Below are 18,300 nucleotides of genomic sequence, written 5' to 3' on the forward strand. Positions count from 1 at the left end.
TCTGAGGACTTGAAATAACATTTCAATTTTCCCCTTGAAAAGCCATGATGTTGTTATTTAAAATCACATGCTTTATCCTTAAACTCTCATGCAAACCTATTACCTGAGCCAAACCTTTCTCACCAGAAATATCTATAAGGAACACACTCAGTGTAGGGGTATATGTTGTGGAATATTAGGAAAGAAAATGTTTGGATATTCTGTGTTAACATGGCATGGAGACTGTGAAAACCTTCATGTCATATAACTCACTTGCCATTATTTTTATTGTTACGTAAACACGTGTATTAATAAATTGTATGAGCTCACGAGGCAGAGTGGGTCTGGGAGAGAGTTTTGGAATCCAGGCAGGTGTAAGTTGGGGCCCACTCATGTGCTTTGTTATCTGAAGCACATTGCTTAACCTTTCAAAGCCTCCGTTTGCTCATCTATTAAATACAGATAATAATAGTAATTAGTGTCAGGATTGAAGAATATCTGTATAAAGCGCTCACTTCAGTGTCTAACATCTGATAAATGCTGTAAAAATTTCAGTTGTTATGTTATTTATACATGTATTCTTTACAGGATAATTATTGTAACATTATTAAGAGCCGACGTGGTACAGTAGCAAGTAATTAATCCCTATAATAGCAATTAATATCTGAGCGATGAATTCCCATAGAGGCAGCTAGGAGTGCAGTCATCCTTGGGACTGCTGCTTGTCCCAGGACAGACCCAGAAGTTACATCGTAAAGGAAACACTGCTGGGTAGGCTTTGGAGTAAAAAGTCTCCATGCCCCGATTCATGTCCTGACTTAGAGGCCCTTTGGCCTTGAACAAATCACAAGTGCTTACTCTCTGTGAACGGAGACTTCCTCCTTGGGTAACTGACGGCAGAGTACGCACAGAGCTTCACGCAGTGCCTGGGCCACAGTGAGCCCTTGGTGAAGGCGTAGCTGCTAGCCACCTGCGGCCACGTAATTTCAGATTAATTAGAATGAAGTAAAAATAAGTTCCCCAGTCTTTTGTTTTGAATTCTGTTCCCGTAAAATTCATATGTTAAAGTCCTAACCCCCAGTAGTTCAGAATGTGATCTTATTTGGAGATAGCATCATTGCAGATGGAATTAGTGAAGAGGAGATCATATAGGAGTAGGATGAGCCCCTAATGCAGTTTGACTAGTGGCTGTATAAAAGGGGAAATTTAGGCACAGACATGCACACGGGGAGAACGTTGGAACATGAAGGTGGATATTAGTGTGACGCTCCTTCAAGCCAAGGTGTGCCAAGGATTGCCTGCAAACCACCAGAAGCTCAGAAAGAGGCGTGGAACAGATTTCCTCACGGCCCTCAGAAGAACCACCCTGTCCACACTTTGATCTGGGACTGCTAGCCTCTGGAATTGTGAGATAAGAAATTTCAGTTTTTTATTTTTTTATTTTTTTAAAATATATCTTTATTGATTTCAGAGAGAGGAAAGGAGAGGGAGGGGGAGAGAGCTAGAAACATCAATGATGAGAGAGTCATTGATCGCCTGCAACCCGCAACCCGGGCATGTGCCCTGACCAGGAATCGAACCCTGATCGCCTTGGTCCTAGGTCGACGCTTAACCGCTGAGCCACGCCCGGCCGGGCAAGAAATTTCAGTTTTTTAAGTCACCCGTGTTGTGGTATGCAGCCGTAGCACAGCTAGCCGTGTCCCTGGCCGTGTGTCAGAGTTCTGAGTAGCCACGTGTGGCTGGTGGCTGCTGCATTGGGTGCTGAAGGTATCGGACGTTGCTCTCACCGCAGGAAGTCCCCTCGGACAGCACCTTTGGGAGCGTTTAAGGCTGCTCGTAGCTTTGACAGCTTAAGCTAAAAAGAAGTATGAAAGGTTGAATGAGTTATAAGAAGCATGTTCGTTGTCCTGAAACCCAGGGCAAAACACATAAATTATTTAAAGGAAAGAAAAAAAAACAAAACTCTGCCTTAAAACTGGGCTGGTCACACAGCCAAATGTTCGTGGGGACTTGCTGCTCTGGAGGAGGTGGAGACAGTGGCCAAGAGCCTCGTCTTCTGTGCAGGATGAGTTTCTGCTTCTGCTTCCACAGTTCAACTCTTAACATAATTACATTCTATATATAGAGCTTCCCTTTGTATCCGGCTCTGCTTCTCCCCTTGTTTTCTTCTGCAGAATATACAAAAGTGTTTGCAAGGCCTCCGTGCGCCACTCGGTGAGCTGTCAGGCGATGGGCAGATGAGGCTTCGCTGCTCTACTTTTCCAGCGGTTTCAGGAGGTGCAGGGCTCGTAGTTCCCAGCCGCGGCCAAGGGCACGTTACGGAGCTCTTTGCACCCCTTCTTTTGGCTGGAGAGCGGATGCCAGAGAACCTGCCCCGGAGTGGCTCAGGACCCAGGCTGGCAGCGGCAAGCCTCGCAGGCTGGCGGAGAGGTGAACACCTCCCTGCGGGCACTGCCCCTCCTCCTGGGTGGGGATTTGAAGTTGCTGGCGGGGCTGTGACCTCTGATGGGGGAAGTTACCATCCTTTCTGCAGCCTTTGCCCGTTTTTCAAGAGGCCTTGCCTTGGATGCCAGGCGGGCTCTCACAGTCCCTGGTCGAGACGGAACTGTCGTGCACCTGACCCCGAGCGGCGCCTCTCAGCCCTGAAATGCCCGTGCTGGCAAACGTGGCCTTCAGCGGGTCGGCACGAAAGGGAAAACGCTGCAGGGACGTTTGCAGTTTTTACCTTTTCAAGTGAAGGATGTCCGTTTGAAAGTGGCGTTATACTGTAGAGTATCTTTAATATATTTTTTATAGCAACTGATAGGATCTTGAACAATTATTTCATCTTTCCCTGTTAGAGGCATTTCAGATTATTTTATTCATTAGGCGTTATGTTAAGCTGAATGTGGGGCATCGAGAGCCGCTCTTCCCTGAATAGCTCAGTGTCTCGAGTTGCTCTCGATCTCAAACTCCACTTATGAAAAGTTACATATCTGTGTATGTTTGTGTGTTATATAAAACCAGCATGGTGCCCTACTGCGTGCGAGGCATTCACTTTAATCCTTACAGTAAATCTCATAAAGAGGCAGGTATCGTGCCATTTTAACCATTTGAGGAATCGGAGGAACTGGGAGTCCGTCAGCCCCCTCCTAGGGGGCCCCAGGAAGAGCGATTGTGTGCAGCATTGTTCAAGCCAGAGTTGTGTTTGTTCTCGCAGTCTTGGGAGCACACGGGGCCTTTGGCAGTCTGGACGAGCCCATTTCCTTTCTCAGCGGGAAACGCTCCAATATTCCCCTGGAAACAAAACGCCAGGGATTATTTTCTCAGACTTCTGTGGAGTCGTTTTTGGACAACACCCTGGAACAGGAAACCACGGTTTCTCCTGAGTGTGTACAGGATGGGAGTAGATAACATTCTCCCTAAAACCACTGCTGCAATTAGTGCTTTCAGATCGGGCACAGGGGCGGATGGTTTGATTTGTGTGTTTCTTAACTGAATAAATTACTGGAACCTGCCACATAGGAAGTTGGTGAATAATTTTATAGGGCTTTACTTTATAAACTAGAAATGTAGCGAAAAGATATGTACAGTTGAGGGGAAAGAGCACTATATGATTTAAACAATTTGAGAACTTTCCCTGGAAAATGGATTTGAAGTCAAACAAGGCTCTGCACCTTAAATGATAAGAACAGCTTCCTGTGGCTTCCTGAAGGTGTACAGTGGCACCTCGGTTTTCGAACGTCTCCGTTGCCGAACATTTCAGTTTACAAACACCGTAAACCTGGGAGTAAATGCTTCGGTTTTCGAACACGCCTCGGAAGTCGAACAGGCCACGCGGCTTCTGCCGAGGGCGAGGTCCTGAGGCCCGGCTGTTGGCTGTGATCCCTCGATTTCCAAATGCTTCAGAATTCGAACGGGCTTCCGGAAGGGATCACATTAAAAAAACGAGGTGCCACTGTCCTGCTGATTGCTACCGGAGAGAATGTGATGAACTTAATGGGACACAGCGATGTATGAGGGAGGCCTACGCAGTAATCAAAAAGTGGCTGCACTTGTTACAGCGCAGTAGCCAAAACTATTTATAGAGCAGGTCCCAGGTACCTATGTATGTGTGTATAAATATTATACTTTTAAAAACGGATGTTTGCCCCATTTGTGCCTTGAGCATGTTTTTCATGTTAGCTCCTGTATATTTGCTTCGTGTTTTAAACGGCTGCTAGTGCTTTCTTACTGTGGCTCTTCTGTGATTGTTTACTTATTACTAGATGTTTAGATTTTTTATATTTTGTTGACATTAAGGTTGATACTTGACTAAACATCTGTTTGCAACGTTTCTGTTTCCTTGTACAGTTAACATTTTAACAGACGCTGCAAAAAGGAGAACACCGCCTCTGAGCACATGTGTTAGGGACCCTTCTTGGAAAGCAAAACTTGTGTTTGAAATAGGATAGAAGTAAAAGTGGCTGTCAGTTTGGCTTTCCCGTGATAGGCCTGACAAAAGGAAGCTGACGTGGAGGCGTGCTTTGTAGGCATTTCAGAGCTCAGGGCACCAAGGACTCGGTGGCATGTTAGGTGGACTCCTGTCCGCATGTGAACAGCACTGTCCCCTCCCTGCCCGCTCACTGACAGCACAGTGCCCTGGCCGTGGACAGCTGCTGCCTGGTACTTCCACCGAGTCCGCAGATAATTCCAGACCAACTTAGCGCCCGATCAGTCAGTGTCACGGACAGCAGAGTGTACTCTGCCTGAGCGTGAGCAGAGATGGACTTTGGTGCAGGAAGACGGGGGAGTTGGTGAAATCCCTGAGAAAGCTGAAAACCCAGCTCAGGAAGGGTTAGATTCAGGGATGGGTCTGCTCCCAACCTATTTTCACTGCTGGTGTTTAAAAGTCTCCTGGTTATATCATGGGCCTAGTCAAGGGGAAAGGGAATACATACCTTGCTTAAATGGTCCATTAAGAAAAGATCTAGTCAGGAAAACCTAGTAACGCAAAAGGAATCCAGCTGCTTTGAGCAGAGGGGGAATATAGCTGCTGCACGGCCAGAAAGCACAGTATCCGCTGCCCCTGAATGCATTTAGCCTTGTATCTCGCAGCGTGTTTTATCAATACCTATCATTTTCAAATTGGTTTTTCACATCTAATACATGTTTACTCACACGGTGGGGAACTGGTTGTTGAATTAAATATCATATCTATTTTCAAAAAGTTAGATTAAGGTGAAGTGTATGTAAAACATTTGAATTTCAAAATACCTGAGAATTGGCACTAGGAGGCCTGGAACTACCAGACTGTTCTTATTTACAGTGACAGAAAAGCATTCTCACTGGGGCTCTGGTGTGGCTCCACAATCAGTTCTCTTCTCTTTGGCCTTTGATAGCACCGTGTTGAAAGGGAAAACTTGGAAGGCATGGTTAAGAAATGGTCACCTTACAGTGGAGCCACATGATTACTAATGTTTCCTGATTACGGTTATTTCGATTGGCTGACTCTCTCCGATACTGTGATGCAGTGAATGTTCATGGTTTCCAGCCACTAAATTTCGAGGTAATTTGTTATGTAATAATTGACAACAGATACAGGATGGACACAATTGGGCTATACTTTTGGTCAGTGGAAAAGATTTCTGATAATTTTGTGACTAGATTTTAGAGAGTTTAACAAAACCCTCTGTTAACAGCCTTCTTTTTTTTAAGATGTTTAAAGACAACACTAGGTACTGTTCTTCTCTCTCCGCCTCCACCCTTCCCTAAACAAAACCTTGGAAAGGGATGCATTTTGCTTTTTGTCACTGTGCTTTTCCAAGAGGCCCGGCTTTATGGTGAATTCTGACATTGTACCGAGGGTTATGTTGACTTCTCGAGAGACTCCGTCCTGGTGGATTTTATTTCAAGCACGTCCTACCAAGATTAAAAGGTGGGCCCAGTACCTGGGAAAATAATTAAAAATGGAGCCTGACATTCAGATGCAGGCCTGTGGTCAGATGCCACCACTTGCACAATCCTGATTTTCTTAGCTGAACAGTGTTTGGAAAATCCTAGTCAGACAACTGTCACCTCTAGCCTCGGCGATGCTATAATTGTAGAGATGAGTTCCTTGGTATAAATATGTTGCGTCTTACGAGCACCGACAGCCGAGTCCCACAGAGGTGAGGGGAAGAGCGTTGCGTTCATCCTCTTGGAAGTCACACCCTGTCACTTCTGCCATCTTCTACTGATCACACCCACCAGCTCCGACTCAGTGTGGGAAGATACCAGAAAAGTGTGTGAACGCCGGAAAGTGAAGACCGGGTGGGGGCATTGCCGGGCTGGCACGCGCCTTATTTAAAATTTCAGTTTTCTCATAGCTTCTGCTTTAACTTTTTCTCTGTCGAACTTACCATGGCTTATTTTATTCTTTCATCTTACTGATTGTCTGTTGCCCTCAGGAGAGCGTAAGCTTCAAAGAACAGGAATTTGCGATGTTTCCTTCCCTGTCCCTCCCGTCTAAGGCCAGGCCTACTGAGCACCGGCTCCTGTGTGCTGCGGAGCACGCTGACCACCAGGCAGGGGACACTGGGCAAGGAGTGCGGCTCCCGCCAACCTCCAGCACTGTTCGCCAGACACGTGGGTGAGCCACTTTGGAAATGGACCGTCCAGTCCACGTTAGGTCTCTGGTGGCTGCAGGCCCAGCTGACGTCTTGGTTGCAAACTCACTAGAAACCCGGAGCCAGAACAAGCCAGCTGAGCTATTGCCAAATACTGACCTTATGGAGACTGCGACAGATAATAAATGTTTATTGATGTTTTAAGCTACTGAGTTTTGGGGGGTTTTGTTACACAGCAGTTGATGAGCAACGTAGGTGGAGGGAAGGCTCTCACATAAAGAGGCTCTGGAGAAATAACTGTGCCCTGTCCTTTCCTCCAGGTTGATGTGTTCTGGGTGAGCCATTTTTCTCTCGGGGCTCTGGGGGTGGCTGTGTGACCCAGGCCTGGGCATTCAGGGTCTTACTGCTTTGACTGGAGACTCAGTTCCATATTTTTTGTCAAGCTCCCATGACCAGAAGACTTTTCTATGCTGCGGCTTCTGTGATCATTGGACCATAAGTAGGAGCTCCTAGGGCTCATCAAGAGAGGAAGGCCTGCTGGAGAGTGGAGCCGCCCTGGAAAGCGGGAGCGAGTTGGAGGAAGCGAGAGCACTGTGGTGAGCGACTGAGAGCCGGGTCAGCGGTCCTGTAACATGTGTGCAGGTGGGCCCTGAACACCAGTTAGGGGAGCCAGCAAGCCCCTTTCACCCTTAGTTTTGTCTTCTTTAAGCCACTGTGAGGTGGGTTTGTTTCATTTTGTTTTTTTCCTTCTGTCAAATGGGTCTGATTTCACCTATTTTAGTTTATGTGTCGTGAGAAGTTAATGAGGGAAGGTATGTAAGACATTTCTCTGGTCCCTCTATTCATTTATTTCTCCCTTCCCCAACCGTAGACTCCATTTCAAAGCACTGAGGTTTATTTTCTCTTAAGGCCTGTGCCTCTTGAATATATGTGTGTGTATATATGTGTGTGTGTGTGTGTGTATGTGCATGCTTGCGTGTATGTGTGTGTGTGTGTGTATGTATATATATTTGCAGGCTTTTCGAGCTGTTCTAGTGGACTGACACTGATAAGCCCCAAGCAGGTCTTTTCCTGCACTATGAGCTATTGACCTGGGGTTTAAACCAGGTGTCGGGTCCCACTCCCTGGACAACCGCGTGTCCTGACCCTCTGGGATGTGGGGTGTGTACAGGAAGACAGTAGGGACAGTGTTGCAGGGAGGGATGTTTTATATTTCTGGTTCATCAAGAAAGCTGTAGCTATATCTGCATGTTACCCTTTTGAATTTAAGATTCAAAATTCCACTTGTGTTTTTTTTTCTGACTGAATTAAATTTTTGCATTAATTTCTCTAGTGAAGCTGGGGAGCTGCCGGTTTATAGAGGTATGAAGTGTTTTGGAGATGGCTGTGATTTGTTTTTTTCTTTTATTTTCATTGCACTAGAAGGAGCGTAGTTAGCGTACGGTTCTCACATTTGACAGTAAGCCTTGTCTTGTCTATTCTGTGCCTAGGTCCGTTTTTAGGGCCCCAAACAGATTGCTGAGCTCTCTGTCATTGCAGCTGCTGACTTACTCCGTGAGCGGGATGGGGGGTGGGGGGGCAGCATTGTGATATAAAGATTTCACAGCTGGACAGTTGGACTCTCATCTTTTATCTCTGCCCTTTTTTTCCCTGTTGGAATTTTCCCAAGTGATTTCCTGAGAACCACTGGTTTTGAGGTCAACTCATTGCAACTTCCACCTTCAGCCTTTTGTAAACAATTCCCTCTAAAACAGCAGGTTCTTGCCCAGGTCTTTGGTTTTCAAAGTGTGTTCTAGAATTCTGCGGTTCCTTAGAGCATTACGAATGTTACTTTTCTGTATTTTGGTCTTCCACATAAAACTTCAAAACTCATTTTGAAGAAAGACTTGACATAGCTTTAAAAAGTTTGTGTTAAGTACATTTTCTAGCTCCGTAAGGTTTTAGATAGGGATATGAAATAATATAATAGGGTAGACCTTTTAAAAATAAAGCTCATATGAAATTATTGTAATTTCTTACTTTTATTTTCCATGTTCGTGATTTGAATAGTGCTTCCGACAGGAAGGTTGCTGGGGTGAAAGCTTCGGATTGAACGCTGTCCTGCTGGGGGTTTGGGGACCTTGGGGTTGACAGACATAAAACCAAGGAAGCTCAGGGCGAGGCAACTGCTGGACATCAGGTCAGCGTGGAGCTTGGGGAAGGGGCTCCCTGGAGCCAGGGAGAAGCAGATGTGTGTTCTCTCTGGGCACACCTCAGTCCACCCCTTCCTACCCCTGGGAGAGCTCTCAGAGTTCCCTTCCTTTCCTTCCAGCAGTTTTCTTTATTGCTCTAATGTCTGCTGGTGGAGTGCTAGTGATCATGGTCTTAGTCTCTTTACTTATATAGAACATTAAGACCAAGAATTTAAAAAAACTTTAAATACACGTAACAAACATATATTTAACATTTTAAATTGTACAAATCAGTGACACTTAGTACATTCAATTTGATGCAGCCAGCACCCCTGTCTGGTTCCAGAGCTTTTCCCTCACCCCCCGTGGAAACTTCATGCTTAGCAGCCGCTCTCCAGGCCTGCTCCCCCCCACTCCCAGGCAGTCTCCAATCTTCTTTCTAAGATCAATAACTTTTTATAGTGCTTCAAAATGGTAGGATTTGCCTTCTACGCTGGGCCGTAAGAATAAGCCCAAAGGGCAGGTAACGCTGAAATGAAGCCCACAGTCTAGCCCAGTTCCATTCCTGTTTTCCACTCCTGCCTGCTTTCCACCCGGCCGCAGCCGCGGTGCTAAACACTTTGGGGTGTGTCCTTCCAGACCTTTCCCCTCATTTCATGCACACATATGCATTCATATATCTTTGGTTCCTTCTCTTATTGCCTGTGAGTCTGGGATGTGGTGTACACTTCTCTCTGCGACCAGCTTCTTGCGAACATACTCTGCCCAGCCCTGCGGATCATGACCAACAACTGTGACTCTGGAGCCCTGTGATACTTGGTGGCGTGGGGAGTCCAGAAATGACTCAGTCACGCTGCTCTTGGGGCCCCTGAAGATTTAGTAATTAACCTAGAGGGAGTCCTGTGAGGAGGGTCAGGCAGGAAGAGTTAGCCCCTTTTGTATGTTAGGACCCTGAACCTCAGAGGGGTTAAGTCGTGTGCCTGAAATCACAGACTCAGTGCTGCTCTGTGACGCTGTGACTCACATGAGGTCTCACGAAGGAATTCCAGTGCATTTTCTCTGTTGCATGCTGTTTCTTTATTTTTAAAAATAAAGCCCCTCTCCCCCTTTTTTGGCTCTTTCTTTTTTCTGGCCAGTTCCTGCCCTTGTGGCATATTCCTGTGCGTCTCATCTTCTTCACTCCCTTCACGTACATTCACGCCTTGAGCATTTGGCAGCTTTGCAGTTGAAGTACAAAACCTGATCACTCCAGAGGTCTTAGAGTACAACATCTGTTTGGAATTGGAATTAAAAGACGCTTTTAAGATCCCTTAGTGCGTGTTACATCATGAGGGCCCCAGACCCAGAAGAGATAAGTGACTTGCTCACATTGATGCAGCCCTCCAGTGGACACCGCAGGACTTGAACCCACCCCTCCTGAAGTCATATCCCACCGTGGCCAGATCAACAACATTCCCCGTGCCAGTTCCGTCCCCTGGAATGCCGTGTGAGGAAGATTCTGACTCTGGTTGATTATGTCTGCTGTAAGAGGCAGAGAGGAGATGACCAAGTGGTGATACGTGTGCTCCATCGCAGCATACTGACAGTGACAGTCCTCTTTATTTAGAGAGAGAGGAAGGGACAGGAATGGAGAGATAGAAACGTTGTTGAGAAACATTAATCAGCTGCCTCCTGTGCCCCCCCCACTGGGGATGGAGCCCACAACCCGGGCATGTGCCCTGACCAGGAATCGAACCAGTGACCTCTTGGTTCATGAGTGGATGCTCAACCACTGAACCACCCCGGCCGGGCTGACAGTGACATTTCTTGAGTATGGCCGGAGAATTCTATTCCCAGGGTTCTAAGAGCCAACGCGGGGTGCAGTCACAAACTCAGGGTGAGGTCTTATGAGTGGGAAAGCTGTGAGACTGCTTCTCTAACGTTGCTTTAGTGTTGCTTTAATGTCTCTTTAAGTGGTTGAATTATAAGTTGCTAATTGGTGCTGCACTGGTGTCTTCGTACTAATCTTGGGAAGACTGATGTAGTTCCTAATGCTTTATACTCTTTTAACTAGAATATTGCTGTTGAATATTGGGCTTCTGAAATTGGCTTTATTTTTTCTGCAATCAAATATCACCTTCTCTTTCCATGAAAAGAAATGCTCTGGGTTTTAGTTAACCCTGGCTGCCTCAACCTCAGCACTATGGACAGACTGGGTAATTCTTTGTCGTGGGTGCTGCCCTGTGCATTGAAGGATGTTGAACAGCATCCCTGACTTCTACCTACCAGAAGCTGGTAGCACACATACCTCATTCGTGACAACTGTGAATTTCTCCAGACATTGCCAGATACCTCAGGGGCAAAATCACCAAGGTGTAAAACCCGCTGGATTAAACTGGGGCATGCTTTAAATGGGCTGTAATAAATTTTTAAAGGTTATTTTCTCTGTGGTCCATTTGTGTTTCAGGTGTTAGAAGTGCCAAGAAAGCAGGAAGGAAAATAAACACTCTATCTTTAGAAAGACAGTGGGACACTTTGCTTCCCAGCAGGACCGAGTAGGAAAACCACAAACACAGAAGCTGCTTTTGCAACAATAGGTGGCACACTGCCGCCAGGAGCTCCTGCAGAATGCTGACGGGGAGGTGCTTTTCCGAGGGAATGCGCTGCAATCCATTTTTATTAACAATATTACCAACTCTTTTATTTCTTTTTAAGGGATATTCTACTTTAACAGTGCTTCTACAGCCAACTTTATTCTTAAAAATAAGTACAAACTTGCCATTTAGTGTAAAAAACCTATAATCAATACAGTGTTTATAATACAAAGAGTATATCTTCATGGGAGTAAACCAAGTAACTTTAATGTGTCAATTATTTTCTCAGTGTGGTACAGAATAAGAATTTTTTTTAAAAAACCTTTCCTGGGATATTAGGCGTTCCACGTGTCTTTTTGAGGAGGTAGATGAATTTTGACTATTAGTACTTTGGTTAAGAAGCTCACTATTATTATGTATGGCTTCTGTTAAAAACAGGTCGTGAGATACCAGTTGGGGGGAGCTGAAATTATGGCAGCCCAGTTCCTACTTTACCGGGAAAAGTAAATATCCTACACTTTTAATTATGCTGCCTTCATGTGCCATTGGAGAAGACTATAAATTGAATTTTAAAGGTTATAATGACAATGTTTATATCTAGCATGGCAGAGTAGTTCCTTACAAACTCCTTTTAATATATTGTCCACTAGTAAATTTAAACATAAACCTTGTCGCTTGCTTTTCCTGATTTACTAAACATCACTTCCAGTGATTTGCATATGCAGGTTTTGATGAAAGAATTAGAAGATGGGGTCAGGAATTTCCTGAATGAATGTTTGTATATTTATGGTTCTGTCTTATGACTTTTTTAGAGGTTGATTTTTAAAAACTTTAAGTGGAATAAAGGTTAACCTATTGAACAAAAAGAATGATAATCTACTTTTTCAAAATGATTCTGTTTTAAATACATTTTAATAATAATGTTTTAAAATATTTAAAGATACTTGGGTTCTTTATTATCAGAACATTTTTATCATTTATACTTTTGATAATTTATTATATACTTACTATGTGCCAGGCATTGTTTAAGACCTTAAGGAGATTTTCTCATTGTAATTAATAATCTATATACATTTATAGGAATGGGGAAATTGAGTCACAGGGACGATTATTAAGTAGCTCATATCACAATGTTACTACATCATAGAGCTGAGATTCAGCTCCATGTCTGATTTTAAATTACCCTTTATCTAAAAATCATAGAATGTCACATCAGGGAAAAATCAGAGCCATCGTGAAATAAAGCCTTTTGTTTCCTTTTTATTTCCTTGATAATTCCTTTTAAAATTTAGTAAACTCTGGAAAAATGCTGAGGGATTCCAATTTGTATATCAGTGCGTAAAATCTCGTGTGAGTGTTTTGTCATGTTACTAGAGATGTTGAGATACAGGGAAGGAAACCTTCTGTGTACATTTCAAAGTGAAAAGCTCTGCCTCAAGGTAGGATGTGAAATCGAGAAAGTTGATAAGAGTGCTAGACTGCAAAGGAAATCCTTTCCCTACATTTTAATGTTCCCCAATCACCACATTCCATCTGTTGGCAGTTGTGCTTGTCCTTTCAGCTGTGATAGATTCTTAGATGATTCCTTTTCTGCCATCAGGGAGAAAAATGAAAAATAGCTCCTCTTCCCCCGCCCCCCACCCCGGCATAGAAGTGTAGCTCTTTTTTTAAAATTAAAACTTTTGAGATAACTGGTGCTTTGCATGTAGTTATATACCTTTGCTAGTTAACTGGGCAACTCCTCCAATGGTAACATTTTAGAAGTATAGTGTAATATCACAACCAGGATATTGACATTAATACAACTTACCTATTTTATTCAGATGCAGATTTCCCTAGTTTTCTTTTTATTTTTAATTGATTTTCAGAGAGAGGAAGGCAGAGGGATAGAGATAGAAACATTGATGAGAGAGAAACATCATCGATTGGCTGCCTCCTGCACGCCCCCTACTGGGGATCGAGCTCACAACCTGGCATGTGCCCTGACTGGGAATTGAACCTCTGGCCTCCTGGTTCATGGGTCGACACACAACCACTGAGCCACCCCGGCTGGACAGTTTTCTTGGTCATGTGTGTGTGTGCGTGCACCACACATGCACACGTATGGATGTATTGCATTCTATACAGTTTTATCACCCGTTTTTACCACTGTAGCCAAGATACTTAATAGAAGAGAATCATACAGTAAGTAACCTTTTGGAATTGGCTTTTCTCCATTCAGCCTGATTTTCTGGTGAATCATCCATATATTGTTAGAGTATATCAATAAGTGGTTTTTTTGTTTGTTTGTTGTTTTTACTTGCCAGCTAAAATATGCGAGGCCACGTTAAGACAGTGCTTCAGGAGCCAGGCTTTTATTACGGTATTTTCAGTGACCTGAGGTGCTGAAGGCAGGTTGTTTGCAGCAATTGTTGTTCTCTGGACTTTCCACTAAGTAGCTTCTTTCAAGTAACAAAATAAGTAAATAAAAAATGGGCACAGACATTGGTCCCTAGAAGCTTTTGTCAAACTGGGGGCTGGAAACAAAATGCCAGGAAGACTTCCATCAAAGATATCATTGTAGGCGGAGGTCCTGCGGGGCAGAAAAACTCTGTCTTCCGTTACTTGGTTGGCTGTTAGTGGAGTCCTGTCCTTTGTCCTCAAAGCTTCAGAGAAACGCTCCACATAAAAGAAAATGGCACAGGGGCCACCCTAGAGGCTCGTCTTTGCTGTTGTTTTACGTGGAAAATATTATTCTGTGCTATCGGCAAAGTAATTTACAGCTCCAGGTGAACCCAGAGCAGTCACAGTGGTTTTCACAAGCCGTGGGGAGGCCCGGGCTGGTGCTAATTAGGGACAGGGCAGGGAGCACATTGTTGGCATAATCATTGCAGCACCTCAGTAGCTGGGGCTCTGCTCCGCAGTCATTGCTGCAGGAGGGCCCTCATTGCGTGGGGATACCTGTGGGTTTTATTGTGCTACTTAAATTTTCTGCCATGTGTGGTGGGCCTGCACTGGATTTTAGATGTACTTGAGTTGTTAAATTAGAATGAAAAAATCTTATGGGGGCAGAATTAGGATATGGCACAAGCAGAGGGTAAAAGTTATTATACTTTGAAGGTGTATCATGAGGTGTTAAAACTTTTTGATAATGTCACCTAGAAGAATGGTCTCCCTGGAACGTTGGCCAGGGAACCATAATTAGCAGTGAAGGGTCATGTAGGTGTTTCCCAGACTTAAAGTGGCAAAATGCAGTTACTTTGTACTTATCTGGACTTCGTTTTCTAGGCCCACTTGTGAAAATCTGTTTCAAGGAATTCTCTTCTTGTTTTCTTAGTTTCTGTCTGTCGTCTTCCAAGTAGTATTTCTGGGAAAATTCAAGGTGGTTTATTGGAAGCTTCTAAGTTCCCTCCTAACATGTGACTCTGGGCATGACGTTTAACCTCTTGGGCCTTACTTGCCTCAAGTGAAAAATTAAAGATTAGGTTTCACTAGGTGACCCCCAACCTCCCCTTCAGTTTTAGCAGTCAGTGAAATCCATGAGTATAAAGTCTAAGAAGACAAGGGTGGGGAATGTCTGGCCCCGGGGGCTGAAATCATTTGGCCCTGCCAGGGCCTCACCAAAGAGAAGCAGTTCCAGCCATCACTTTAGGGGTGAGTTAATTAAGTGTTTGACCAAATATAGCAGGCTAAGTTTCAAGTTGATAATTTTGTATGGCCCGAGAACGATGTTGTAAATATCCAAATGGCCCTTGGCAGAAAAAAGGTTCCCCACCCCTGGTCTAAGACCAGGTGCCTTTTTCTGATGCGAGACTGGAGGCAGCGCTGAGTCCTGGCATTTCCTCTGCAGGCTCGGCAGCTGCCTGGGTAATGAATGGAGCCGGGTCTCCTGGGGTTCCAGTGCTCAGGGCCAGGCGTAGGCCAGGGCTTCACCTGCTTTGAGGAACAGGTTGACAGTGGATGGCCTGGTACCGTAGTCACCTTTCTTCAGTCTTCTCCTTCAGCGAGGACGAGTTTCACCTGCCTCGCCTGTATGCCTGCCCTGGTGGGGTCAATGAAAGCACTTAGATGGTGAGCATATAGGTGCTGACTACAAAATTCTTTTAACTTTGTTGTACGTTTGAACATTTTCTTGGTAATATGGAGGGGAAAAATCTAGTGGGAACTTATTGGTTGAACCTTGGGAGCAAATCAGAGTGTGTGTTTCGCTGCAGGTTCCAGTAGCATAGACTTCGTTTCTGATCCCTGTAGGCTCTTCAGGGTAATCCTCTGGAGCAACAAGTGCCTGTAGGGCAGGAATTTGTGACGAGTCTTCACCCACGTTCCCTCTCCCTGCTCTGTGTGTCTGCTGTGTAAGGCACTTTGTCCAGCTTTTTGCTGTGGGGCTGGGGAGCTTCTGTGTTTCCTGGGGCAGCGTGACTCTGGGCTCCTAAGTCAGAACTCTGATCCCTCCTGCTCTTTCCACGTCCTGGATAAGTGCAGTTTTTTCCCTGGGTTGCCTTAAAATTCTGAGCATATCATTTAAACTGGTAAATGGGAAGGCCAGCTTTGCATGAATAGTGAATATGTAGTTCATCTTTTTTTCACTTTTACTGGAAAAGAGGAAGTTCAGCATATTAAGAGGATCACCTGCAATGAACCTCGGAGCTTTCTTACGTGGTCAGCAGCATTTACGTATCTGTAACAGCTTTGAGCAGGTTGCTCTACATCAGGTGTGTGCTGGTTAAGGAAAATGGCAGTTGAACCAGACAGAGCTCCGGGTCCAAATCTTAGACTTACCCTCTCCTAAGTTATCTTTTGGCAGGTCCTGTGATTTCTTTGAATCCTCAGCTCTTTATGTAAATTGGGGATAGTAACGTTATCTACCACACGGGAATTATTATGAGAACCAAATCAATCTCTTTAATATTTCTTTGCACATGTCATTGGCAATACTCATAAAGTGTTACCTGGGTGGTAGAATTCCTCCTGCTACCCATTTAATGAAGATCTTTTCTATCATTTTACCCCTTTATTTATCCACCCAGGTTTAATTCAGTTCCCAAGGAGACAATGGTATTCTGTTCTCACAGCATCCTAGGCACTTTGTCTTGCGGCAGTGATCTGTAAGGATGTCCCTCTTTGTCTGATAAATAGGTGAGAGGATAGTGCTTCGCGGGACTCCTGGTCCCTGGGTGTGGAGGCTCCAAACCTTCTAATGCGGCCCAGTTGTAAGCAAAGCAGCTGAGGTTCCTGGGAGAATGCAGGCAAACCCCAGGGGCATCAGGGAACCAGAGTCATTTGCTTGTCCCTTGATCTTTCGCTAATGAAGTCTCAAGTTCAGCTTTGCATGGTGAACTGAATTTGTTCCAGCTCTTGGTTTCTCACCTTGTAGCTAGACTCCTCCGGCTGCCATCGCCGCCTTTAACTGCTTCACCAGCCACCCAGAGTGTTCAATAACCCGGGCGTTTTAAGGTTTCACTTTAACATCTGTGCTCTGCAAATTGCGAGGAGACCAGGGTTTTGGAATAGCTGCGAGGGAGGCAGGCGGAGCCCGGGGTCTGTCTCCTTGGGATCTGTCTTCTCTCCCTCTCCAGATTGCCGCACAGCGCTCCTCTCTGCGCTGCTGTTTAAATGGGCCTTGTGGAAGCTCTGCGCTGAGTCTGAGGTGTCCTAGAAGGACCCTCCTTGTAGCATGCCACTGTCACAGGGGCCCATCAGCCGTTCCCTTGCTCACGTGCTCTAGGCTGTTCCCTGCCTCGCTCCTTCGGGAGCATTTGGCGATGCCTGGGCGTCCAGAGACCTGGCCCTTTTTGCTGATCGGTGGGGATGATGGTGCTTTTGTCCAGAGGCAGACTGGGGAGCTGCCTTGTGTCTATGGCCAGTGTCTTCGTGGGGTCAGGACAGTGCAAATGAGGGTGCTACTATTCAGTGTCTGTTCTCAGCTCTGTCCCTTCAGCCACCACCGTAGTGATGGCAGCTAATAAACACAGCAGCTCCGTTAGAGAGCGGCACCGCTCAGTCCTCTCATTTCATTCTCTCAAGAGTCCCGTGGGAAAGCACTGTTGTTTCCCTGTTTTCTAGCTGAGAAACCTACGTGCCAGAGGTCTCAGTCCAAACACATGTCTAATAAGTGGTGAAGCCAGGACTTGAACTCAGACATCTTGACCAGGTACACAAGTTTGCACTCTGTGCATCGTTCCCTGACTGTCACTCAGGTATGGAGTTGGTGGGGGAAGGGTTTCCTTCCTAGTAGGGATGATCTCACTCCATCATAATAAAATCATCCTAGTTTGGACTTGGGCAGCCCCCTTGCTGACCGGCCAGGTGGCAGTGAGCTGCGCCCACTACGGGAGCTTGGCAGAGCCCATTTGCCTTCATTTACTCCGTTCCCCTTCTTTTCTGCCAGTGGAACCAGGTTTCTGAGCCCACTGCCCCAAGGATCAAATGTATTTCCTGTGGTGCTCCTGTAGCCAGAGCCGCCGCAGGAGGCCTGGGGTGTCACACTGCTCGGCTTTCTCTGTGCCCTTCTAGGCAGTGCTGAGGCCCAGCAGCTGTTCCAAAGGCCCTGGCATCTAATTATCATCCTCTGGGCTGCTGCCATAACAAGTTTGCAGAGGTGAGTCAGCCACAGGGGCTCTGTTTGTTTCGTAAGGATATTGGGAAGGCTCCCTAGCGACAGTTTTATAAAAGAACCAGGAGGCTCCTCTGTGCCTGCTTACATGTGGCGTGGATAATTCATGCGAATATCATTCTGCTGCATCCGGTAACGGGCTGCCTTTGATCTGTCCACGATTTCCGGACACTTCCTCCCGTTACTTTCACTGGGTATCATTTTGTTACTCTGTGTTGCCTATTAAACACCTGCATAACCCCCCCCCCCCCCCAGTCTTGACACACATGGAGAAAAGCTGTTCATTTTGCCCACAGCAACACACACTTTTCTTTGCACTTGACCATGATCATTTTCTTTAACTCTAGACTCATAAAAGAGCAGAAGACGATGTTGGTCAGCTGGGAAGCTTCTGAGACTACTGCCCCGGTGGGGGACTG

General features: G+C 45.5%; 1 protein-coding gene across 2 annotated transcripts in view; it reads left to right on the forward strand.

Moving 5' to 3' along the window:
• PTPRG (protein tyrosine phosphatase receptor type G) overlaps window positions 1-18,300 on the forward strand; it is a 637,170-nt gene that overhangs the window by 243,154 nt on the left and 375,716 nt on the right. The window lies entirely within an intron of this gene.

Source organism: Miniopterus natalensis, chromosome 15 (genome assembly GCF_054644295.1).
Source record: "Miniopterus natalensis isolate mMinNat1 chromosome 15, mMinNat1.hap1, whole genome shotgun sequence".
Taxonomy (NCBI): domain Eukaryota; kingdom Metazoa; phylum Chordata; class Mammalia; order Chiroptera; family Miniopteridae; genus Miniopterus; species Miniopterus natalensis.